The sequence below is a fragment of the Echinops telfairi genome, unplaced genomic scaffold (assembly GCF_000313985.2).
Source record: "Echinops telfairi isolate 266 unplaced genomic scaffold, ASM31398v2 ScPeMD7_7458;HRSCAF=8496, whole genome shotgun sequence".
In the NCBI taxonomy this organism is placed as follows: Eukaryota; Metazoa; Chordata; class Mammalia; order Afrosoricida; family Tenrecidae; genus Echinops; species Echinops telfairi.
Genome location: NW_022111358.1, coordinates 14,873,724 through 14,884,151, shown reverse-complemented (window position 1 = coordinate 14,884,151; position 10,428 = coordinate 14,873,724). Strand labels below are relative to the sequence as shown.

General features: G+C 39.2%; 1 pseudogene; it reads left to right on the top strand.

Moving 5' to 3' along the window:
- Positions 1 to 4,599: 4,599 nt before the first annotated feature.
- Positions 4,600 to 5,337, top strand: LOC101646691 (annotated as a pseudogene).
- The last annotated feature ends 5,091 nt before the right edge of the window (positions 5,338 to 10,428 follow it).

Sequence of the window (10,428 nt, the reverse complement as noted above, 5' to 3'; positions counted from 1 at the left end):
CTCTGCAGCACTTTAAGAGGTCAAGATTTACCCAATGCAATATCGTTTGATCTCTTTACTGTGGCTTCCATGAGCACTGGTTGTGGATTTAAGTAAAATACAATCCTTGAAAATTTCACTCTTTTCTCTGTTTACCATAATGTTGTCTACTGGTTCAGGTACAAGAATTTTTGTCTTCTTTACATACTGAAGGCATGGTCTTGTATGTGAATCAGTAAATGCTTCAAATCCGCTTTGCTTTTAGCAAGCAAAGTGTGTCATTTGCATATGGAGTATTGTTAATGAACACTCTCCAGTTCTAGCATTCTTCTTCAGGTAGTCCAGCTTCCCAGATTATTTGCCCAACATATACTCAAGTAAATTCTGATTTACAGAGACCGCATGCACAACAGAACAAAACACCCCTCGATACTGCACCATCCTCACAATCCTTTCTCTGTTTGAGCCTATTGTAGCCACTGTGTCAATCCATCTCTTTGAGAGTCTGTCACCGATCCTCTATTTTTCACTAAGCACATTGTCCTTCTCTAGGGACTAATCCCTCCTGATGACATTACAAAGTACATGAGAAGAGTCTAACCCCCCTTGATTCTAATGAGGATTCTGGCTAACAGATTTGTTGGTTCTTCAGGAAGGGAAGTCCATGGTAAATTTTATATTCTTCATCAACACCATAACCCAAAGGCATACATTCTTTTTCTATATCCCTTGTTCGTGTCCAGTTTTTGCATGCATGCGAGAGCATTGAAAATACCATACCTGGTAGTTCACACCTTAGTACTTAAAGTGACATCTTTGCTTTTGACCTTTAGTCCAAGGCAATATAGGTTTTCCGACTGCTGCTTCTATGAGTATTGACTGCAGATCTACATAAAATGAAATCTTTGACCACTTCAGTCTTTTCTTTTATGGTGCTGCCTATTGGTCCAGTTGTGAGGATTTTCATGTTCTCCAAGTTGAAGTGTAATCCATACTGAAGATTGTAGTCTTTGACTTTCACAAGTAAGGGCTCCCAAAGCAAGCAAGGAAGACTGTGTTATCTGCACAGTCTTCCCTCCATTTTGATGCTGCATTCATTTTCCTATCCTACAGCCTCTTGGGTTATTTGCTTAACAGACAGATTGAATATGTAAGGTGAAAGGATATAACCCTGATGCAAACCTTTCTTTTTCTTTCCCCCCCATGATTATGGGGCTTTATTATGAACGTGAACAGGTTACAACAAATGGAGATTAGAAAATATTTAGGGTGCCGTTCTTTGTCAGAAACAGCATGTCTTCTCAGCCATGCCAATAAGCACATCTCTCTGGTTTTCAGTTTTAAGAAGTGGCTAAGGCCACTCAGTTCCACAGCCTCTTCCCTGTCGGGGCAAGTGTTACAACGCTGCTCCGTCTCAAAAGCCTAGGGTCGCAGTCCTGCTCCATCCTCCAGGGTGGCTACAAGTCGACTGGCAGGTTTTGAGTCACTCAATATTTTGCCCAGATAATCCTTCAATATTGCAACTCAAGGTTTTTTCTTCAGTTCTGAAAGTTTTCTTAAGTTCTTTCAGCTTGAGAAAAGCTGACTGTGTTCTATCGGGTCTATAGAAACAGTGAAGGTGTTCTGTAGGGTCACTGAGTCAGCATCAACTAAATGGCAGTGAGTTTTGTTTTGACTATAAAAGCAAGTTTCAAATTCCCTTCTGACATCCATTTTGGTCTTTTAGTCATTCATTCATTTACTTATTTGCTATCTTTTTAGTAGCCTTTTGCTTTCTTCTTGTATGATGTTGAGTTAGTTAATTGTGCCAGCCTGGCCGATAATCACATGTGGGGCTAATTGAAAGGTGGAGGGATAAATGGGTGGTGAGCCTCGCCTTTCTAGTTCTCAGGTCTCTTGCTTTGTGATGGTTGCACCGGGTGCAGCTGCCTTAGCAGTTCCCTGCTTCAGCTTGCAAGATTGACTTCCTACAAGACATCCCCAAGGAGAAGCCACATGGACCTATCCCGATGCAGCCCTGGGTGCTGGAGCAGCCGTGTGGAGACCCCTGCTAGTGCTGAGATGCTTGTTCTTTCACTGACTCAGCTTTCCTCCTGCAGTCGGCATCATTGCCTCTGTTTTGTGAGGTGGAGGACTTTGTGGACTGGTGTTAGGTTAATGGGTTAATGTTGGACTTGTGGGCTTGGGCAGCATTAGGTTGGGATGTTTTCGTGATGCACATTTTCTTTACATAAAACTCTCTCTTATACATGAGTTACTGTGGATTTGTTTCTCCAAAGTACCCAGACTAATACAGATGTCTTTGATGTCATCGCACAAGTCGCCTGGTCTTAGGTCATTCGTTCAATTTATCCTTGAGATGGCTTCTAAAGACAGTGGAATAAATTCAAGATCATATTTTGGCTCTTGTGAACTTGTTTTCATTTTCTCCAACTTATGAGCAGTTGATAGTCTGTTCTTCTGTTGCTCTTGCCCTTGTACCCTGTGATGGTATTGAGCTTCTCCATTGTCTCTCTCCACAGACATAGCCTATTAGATTCTTGTGCATCCCATCTGGTAAGGTCCATGTGTATAGTCACCATTGATGGAAAAAAAGGATATTTGCAATGAAGAAGTCATGGGTCTTGCAAAATTCTATCACACAAATCAGGCATCGTTTCTACCATCAAAGTCATATTTTCCAACTACCAATCCTTCTTTTTTACTTACAACTTTCACATTCCAACCCCCAGTAATTATCAATGCATCTTGATTGCATATTTAATCAACTTCAGACTGCCGAAGTTGGGGAAAAAAACCTTCAACTTCCGCATGTTTGGCATAGTGGTTGGTGTGTAAATTTAAAGAATAATTATATTAACTGGTCTTCCTTATACGTGTTTGTATATTATCCTATCAGTAATAGCATTGTACTTCAGGGTATATCTTGAAGTGTTATTTTAAATGAGGACTGTGACAACATTCCTCTTCAATACACCATTCCCAGCGTAGTAAAGCACATGATTGTCTGATTCAAAATGACCAGTATCCATCCATTTCAACTCATTAATAACTAAGAAATTGATATTCAAGCATTCCATTTAATTTTGATGGATTCAAATTTTCCTAGCTTCACATTTAGTACATTCCAAGTTCCAATTAATAATAGATGTTTGCAACTCTTTGCTCTTATTTTTGTAGTGCCATATCGGTAAGTGAAGGTGAGAATTCTCCACTCCACCTGCATCATTAAGGTAAACTCTAAGGAGGCAGCTCCTCCCTGGTCATCTTGTGAGTGCCGCCTGACCTGAGAGGCCCATCTTTGGGCAATACATCAGACGATGTTCCACTACTATTCATAAGGTCTCATCAGGTCCTCCTTCCAAATCTGTTTTAGTCTGCAAGGTTTGCTAAAACCTGTCCACCCAGGGTGGCTCTGCTGGTCTTTGAAATACTGGGGGCCTAGCTTCTAGCAGCACAGTACCATGCAAGTCACTACAGTACAACAAACTGGCAGACAAGCGGTGACCTACTATGTACTACATATAAAGACCTACTTACATAATTATAGCTTGGTACATAATTATAGCATAAATATAAACTTGCCAAGTTTATATTATTTTGGAGGTGAGCGGCAATGGTGATTCAGTGGTACAATGCCTCTCTTCCCTGCAGGAGGTTTGCATTTGATTCCCAGCCAATGAATAATCATGACATCAGTGGAGGCTTTCCTGTTACTATGATACTGACTGCAGCAGACTAGAAAGCTTGATGATCTACTTCTGAAAACCAGTCAATACAAACCCTAGAGATCCTAACAGTCTGATCTAAATGGATCACGAGGATGGCACGGGACTGGGCAGTTTCGTTCCATTGTGCCTGGGGCATCGTGAATCAGGGGCAAGCTCAGTGGCAGATGGCCACAGTAACATATGACCTAGAAAACAATTAACACACGTCTACAATGATTTATATTTAAGGCCACCTAGAAAACTATGTCTAGAGTAAGTAACAACAAAGAAAGAACTTTTTAAATGTTGTCAATGGGATTTAATATACAATTACAATTATTGGAAAAATGAACATAAAGCACCAAACAAGGAGTAAATGGACAGAAAACACCAAGAAGGAACTAAATGGGTTTAACAAATATTTTTTAAAATGAAAAAACAACAACAAATCAACTCAAAATGGATAAATTTGTAAGAATTAACATTATGACAAATTATAGAAGAAAACATGAAAAATATCTTTGTATCACTGAATTAGACTAGTGTTTCCTAGATAAATACACAAAAAGCACAATACATTTAAAAAATGATCAGTTAACCTTCATTTTTAAAACTCTCGCAAGCTAATTTGAGATGAGCAAGCAGAACATGGGGCGGGTTTTGTTGGAGTGAATCTGAAGACTGCCGCAGTAAAACACTGAACGTTTCACAAATGTCTTCTTACATAAAATTCAAACTGTAAGTAACCACTTATGAGGACAGGGAAGGCAGAAAACTAATGTCTTCTCAAGATTCAGGACAGCTGTTTGCTCCTCAACCTCAACTGTCCCAGGAGCAGCAGGAAAGACAGCCTGACATAGGGAACTGGGGACAGCTAGAGAGAGTAGGAATGTGAATCCACAGCCCTTCCATGTTTATCAAAGTGTGCAACAGAAACCTGGCTCAAGAAACTGCTCACAGCCACGTGCCACTATGCTTTGTTCTCCTGGCTGCCGGTGTTATGGACCGCCTCATTCAAATGGTATGTGTTCAGTAGGCTAGAAAGAACATCTTCAAAGACAGAATAGTAGTAGTAAGGGCAAAATAAACCCACCTGCAACTTCTGTCAGTAGTCTGTCTGGCTGAATCTCTATCAGTTCAGCACACAGATGGCAGTGTCCCAGAAGCTCAGTCATCATTGCTAGACTTTACTACATCTTCATTTATGCAGCCAAACCCTGTATCGAATCAGTCCCTTTTATCAGAATCTGTAGCATCTTCCCAAGTGAATAGTATATCTCTGGAAAAGCAATAACTGAAACAGAAGATCTGCAAGGTCCCAGAACAGAGGGTTTTGCTCCGCTTGAATGTGATCCTCCAACTTCAGTATCAGATACAGCACAACAGTCATCTGAAGAACAAAACAAGTCCCTTGAAAAATAAATAGATAAATAAATAAATCATTTTTAAAAACAAAAAAAGAATCGCTATATCATGTGCAGGAAGAAAATGGGGCTTACTGAGTTTGAATTCCAGCATGGAAATTTCACTGTGGTGTGCACCGTTACTCAGGGGTACACAATTGCTCATACAATGACAAAGCTGATGTGCTGAGCAAATCAGAAAAGAAAATCCAGTAGTTGTTGGTGAAAAGATCCAGAAGATTTGATCCTGCTGGAATACAAAATCCTTTGACCATCTGCAAACTAAACACTGTCTTGAGCTCTTCCCCTCCCTCCCCACCGTCATCGGGAATGTAGAGCAATGTATCTTGCAGGGCCCTTTAATCATACATGTCATCAGAAGAATATATTTTTTGTTTTGCTTTGAAAATGACTCTGAACATCTATTTCCATTGCAGTTTCTGTGGCTGAAAAAACTTAAGTCAATTTGACAAGTATTATCCCTTTAAGATCATTTTAACTTTAATTGGGTGTCGAGGACTCTTTATAACAAAAGTGGAGGAGTTTGGAGGGCTGTTATTTTTCTCAGTGTTAAACGTGCACGCATTAACCTTGCGGTTTATTTTCTCATTGTGTGTGTGTATATATAGTTTTTGCTGCAGCACAATTTCTCTTCTGGTAATGCTGCTTAGGGCAAAACTAGTTATCAGCAACTGAATGTATCTTAATCGCTAAGGCTGCTTCTGGGTTTTTTCATTAACAAAGGTTGCACGTGTGTTAGCATATCGTTTCTTTGCACCCACTGTTTATGTCGGAATCATTTGTCACAGGAGAGTGTGTGCTGATGAAATTCTAAGTGTCTGTGACTTAAGCTTTTTTTTTTTTTTGAGTGAGGGAGGGGAAAGCTGTACACATTTCATTGATGACTACATGTTTCTTTCAGAATATGCTCATCAGTCAATGTGTACACAATAATGAAGAATGACCTGAAGTAATTATGCTGTATTTATGTTTATCCACAAGTCTTTGATTAAATAAAAAGGAAAATCAGAACATACACACACACACAATCTCTGCTCTTTAAAAAACAGTTAAGAAAATTAGCCATAGGCTAGCCCCAAAATTTACAAAGCACATAGCTGATAATGGGTTCGTGTCCAGAATATATAAAGACTCTCGAAATAAGCAACCCCATCCCACAAGCAAAAGATTTGAACAAGACTCCACCAAAAAACAAACAAACCATGGACTAAATAAATAAGTGGGAAAATGTATATTATAATTACAATGAGATACCACTACCACCTACTAGAATGAATAATGCAAAATAAAAAACAAAACAAAACTACTTAATGCACTTTGGAAAACAATTTGTCAGTTTCTTAAAAACATATCCTTATCATTCCAACTGAGTAATTCTACTCCTAAGTATAAAGAAAAAAAACTTACGATCACTCAAATACTTATATATGAATGCTTATAGTGGCTTAATTAATACTTATTAAAAGCTAAAACAATCTAAATGTCTCTCATTTGATAAATAAAGTAACAGAAAAGATTAAACTATTTATACACAGTACAACATGAATGTATCTCAGGGTAATTACATTGAATGAAAGAACACAATTGATGTGTGTATGGATTGTGATAAGAGTTGTATGAGCCCCTAATAAAATGTTTAAAAAAAAAAAAAGAGTGAATGGAAGCACTTCATGGATAAATAAAGCAACTTCCCAGGGGAAAAGAAAAAAGAAAGAAAGAAGGCAGGACAAAAAGAATATATACTATTTGATTCCATTCACATAACAAGTCAGTGGTTGCCAGGGCCTAGAGATGACCACAAAGGGCTTAAGGAAATTTGCTGGAACAATAAAACCGTTTTCTATCTCGATTATACTGGTGCTTATACAGCATATATACTTGTGAAAATTCATATAGCTATACACTTAAAAAGGTGAATTCTACCATTTGGAAATTATGCCTACATATTGCTGACCATTTAAAAAAAACTGCTAAAAAAAGCTTATCACAGATTTTAATAAGTTTTTTTTTTTTTTGGTCAACTATTTCACCTACTGGGTGTGTGTGTGGGTAGTGGTGGTGGTGGTAATCATATAACTGAGAAATCAGTAAAGAAAGTACAAATATGTACCTGCAAAGCACAATTTATGTACCTTAAATATGTAATACTATTTATGCATTTAAATGATTACTTATGGTGGCAAATTTCTACCTTTTTTGCTTCTTGATTTTATGAGTTAAATGTCCAGGAAAGTTTATTTTCCAGAGAAACCATATTGTTTCATCTTCATCTCAAATGCTGTTGACTGAAGTTTCTCACACAAGCCCAGCTTGCCACCTTCAGGCAAATGAAAGACTTACAGAGACCATCAGTGGAGATTGAACATTAGGTTTGCAGATTTTTCAATAATCCATCACTAATAAAATATTGATCACTCCATTTGAGCCTTTGTGAGTTGCCCTTTTTCCAGAACGTTTTCCCCTGGCATCTACTGGAATCTTCACAACTTCAAAGTTCAGTTCAAATGCCACGACCTCAAAGAAGCCTTCCATCATTATTGTAGCTGGACCTTCCTCCTCTACTTTCTCTCCTTGACCACATGAGCTTTTACTAAAAGTAGTGGCCATGTCTCACACATACTTTATGACTCTGTAGGCATCTTCAAGATGCAGCAATTAATATTCCAGTCAGTTGCCAATTGAAAAGTTGGCAGTTTGAACACACCTATAGGTTTAGAGAGAGAAAGAACTGGCATCTGTTCCCATGAATATTACAGCCTAGAAGACCATATGGAGTAGGTTCTACGCTATTGCCTTGGGTTGCTACAAATAAAAATTGGTTTCATGGTTGTGAACGACAACAAAATGGCTATTTAAAGAGTACGTATACAGATCAAAATCATAAAGAGATACCATTTCACTTCCTGTAGGTTGGTATGTTAGTCTGGATTGACTAGAGGAACAAATTCATACACACTCATATGTGCATAAGAAAAAGCTTTATGGCTTGAAGGTACGCAAGCGGCCATCTACCTCAGAAGCAATAAAGCCCACATGGAAGAAGCACACCAGCCTGTGTAATCACGAGTTCTTGAAGGGATCATATATCAGGCATCAAAGAGCAAAAAATCATATCATTGTGAATGAGGGGGAGTGCAGAGTTGGGACCCAAAGCCCATCTGTAGGCAACTGGACATCTCCTTACAGAAGGGTCATGGGGAGAAGATGAGCCAGTCAGGGTGCAGTGTAGCAACGATGAAACATACAACTTTCCTCTGGTTCTTTAATGCTTCCTCCCCCCCTCCCCACTATCTTATTCCTATTCTATCTTACAAATCTGGCTAGACCAGAGCATGTACACTGGTACAGATAAGAGCTGGAAACACAGGGAATCCAGAACAGATGATCCCTTCAGGACCAGTGGTGAGAGTGGCAATACTGGGAGGGTGGAGGGAAGGTGGGGTAGAAAGGGGGAACTGATTATAAGGATCTCCATATAAGCCCCTCCCTGGGGAATGGACAACATAAAAGTGGGTGAAGGTAGATGTTAGACAGTGTAAGACACGACAAAATAATAATAATTTATAAATTATCAAGGGTTCATGGGGGGCAGGGAGGGGGAAAATGAGGAGCTAATAACAAGGGCTCAAGTAGAAAGAAAATGTTTTGAGAATGATGATGGCAACAAATGTACAAATGTGCTTGACACAATGGATGGATGTATGGATTGTGATAAAAGTTGTATGAGCCCCCAATAAAATGATTTTTTAAAAAGAAAAAGAGTTTTATATACAAGAGCAGTTAAATATGAAAAAACATCCCCACCCAGTACAGATCAAATCCATAAATCTGATATTAGCCTATATGTCCGATACCAATCTATAAAATCCTCTTCAGACTCACGAAACACATGCAATGATGCCAAATGCAGAAAGATCACAGGCCAGTGGGTAGGAAGTCTTGTGAATTTAGTAGCGTTGTAAGCATCTCAGTGCTGGCAGAAGTCTCCACATGGCTCATCCAGCTCAGGGCCCTAGCATAGATTCATGTGTCTTGTCAGCTGCAATGTCTCCCAGGGAGTGAGCATGTGTTCTGCTTCCAGTGAGCTATTCATCTCCCTAGTGCATCCAAATGAGGTCATCAAGCTGTGACCGGATTGGCAAGCTAAACTCCACCCTTCCACTCCAAAGTCTCAAATTAACAACAGATTATGGCACTACTACAGACCACCCCTTGTCAATTTGACACTTTCACACAAATCTTTAGTCATATATAATTTTCAAACAAGCAATAATTAAATCATATCTGTATCTAACAGGATAAAACTAAAATGCATACAATTCAATATGTGCCACCCTCAGTTAAACATAACATTCTATAAGTGAACAAAACAAAAAATCCTATGCCTAACAATTGCAGTAAAGTTAACATCTAAACCTTAATCCTATAATCCTATGAATATATTCCCCTATCTATGAAAGTTTGTAAACCAGCCACTTCATGCCTTTATCCGCCACATTTTGGGTATCCAATTTCTATACTGCCATTTAGATAAACCCAGTCCTCTAAGGAGACAATCATATTCTTTGGCATGAAGAATCTTCATTCCAGTTAGAACCTTGTAAAGTCTCTATTCATAAGCAAAGTGAAATCAGGACAGGGCATCCATAAAGTCTGCAGCAATATGCACCAGTGCACAGGCTCAAAAATCTTCTCTTCATCTGGTCGAGTTCTAGTCAACTCAACGTAGGCTGCTTCACTCAGTCTCCACAGTGTGCCCCTTGGTAAGATGACCAGATTTTAACATTGGTAAAGCGAGACACCATTGATAAAACTCATATCCTGGAGAAATAGCCACATGGCAGCCGAAAACCATATACCCTAGGTTGTCGTGCATTCTTTCCAAAAATCGGGACTTTTTTAAAATGCTGCAGGACGCGGGACAAATTCTTAAAAATTGGGACTGTCCCGCCAAAAGTGGGACATCTGGTCATCTTACCATTGGTCACCTTGCCTTTATACCATGGCCCCAACACAAATTCTCCACAAGCCTAGCCCCCTTGTGCTAGGTCATGAACTTCAGACCAGTCAACCCACTCTAATCTTCTCCTCTAGTTCCTGTAAACCCGGGCCACAGGTCTCAGTGGCCAGACTCAACCCATCTCATTATTGCTGCATTTCTCTCACTTCCACTCAACAAGTAGATCCTAGCAAGCATTTCAGCCAGCCACAGGCTTTCTTTAATGTTCAGGATTATAGAGGAGTTTTCTTCATGGTTCCAGATTTTTTCCAGCCTCTGACAAAAACCACTAGTTCAAGATTCAAAAAGCCAAAGT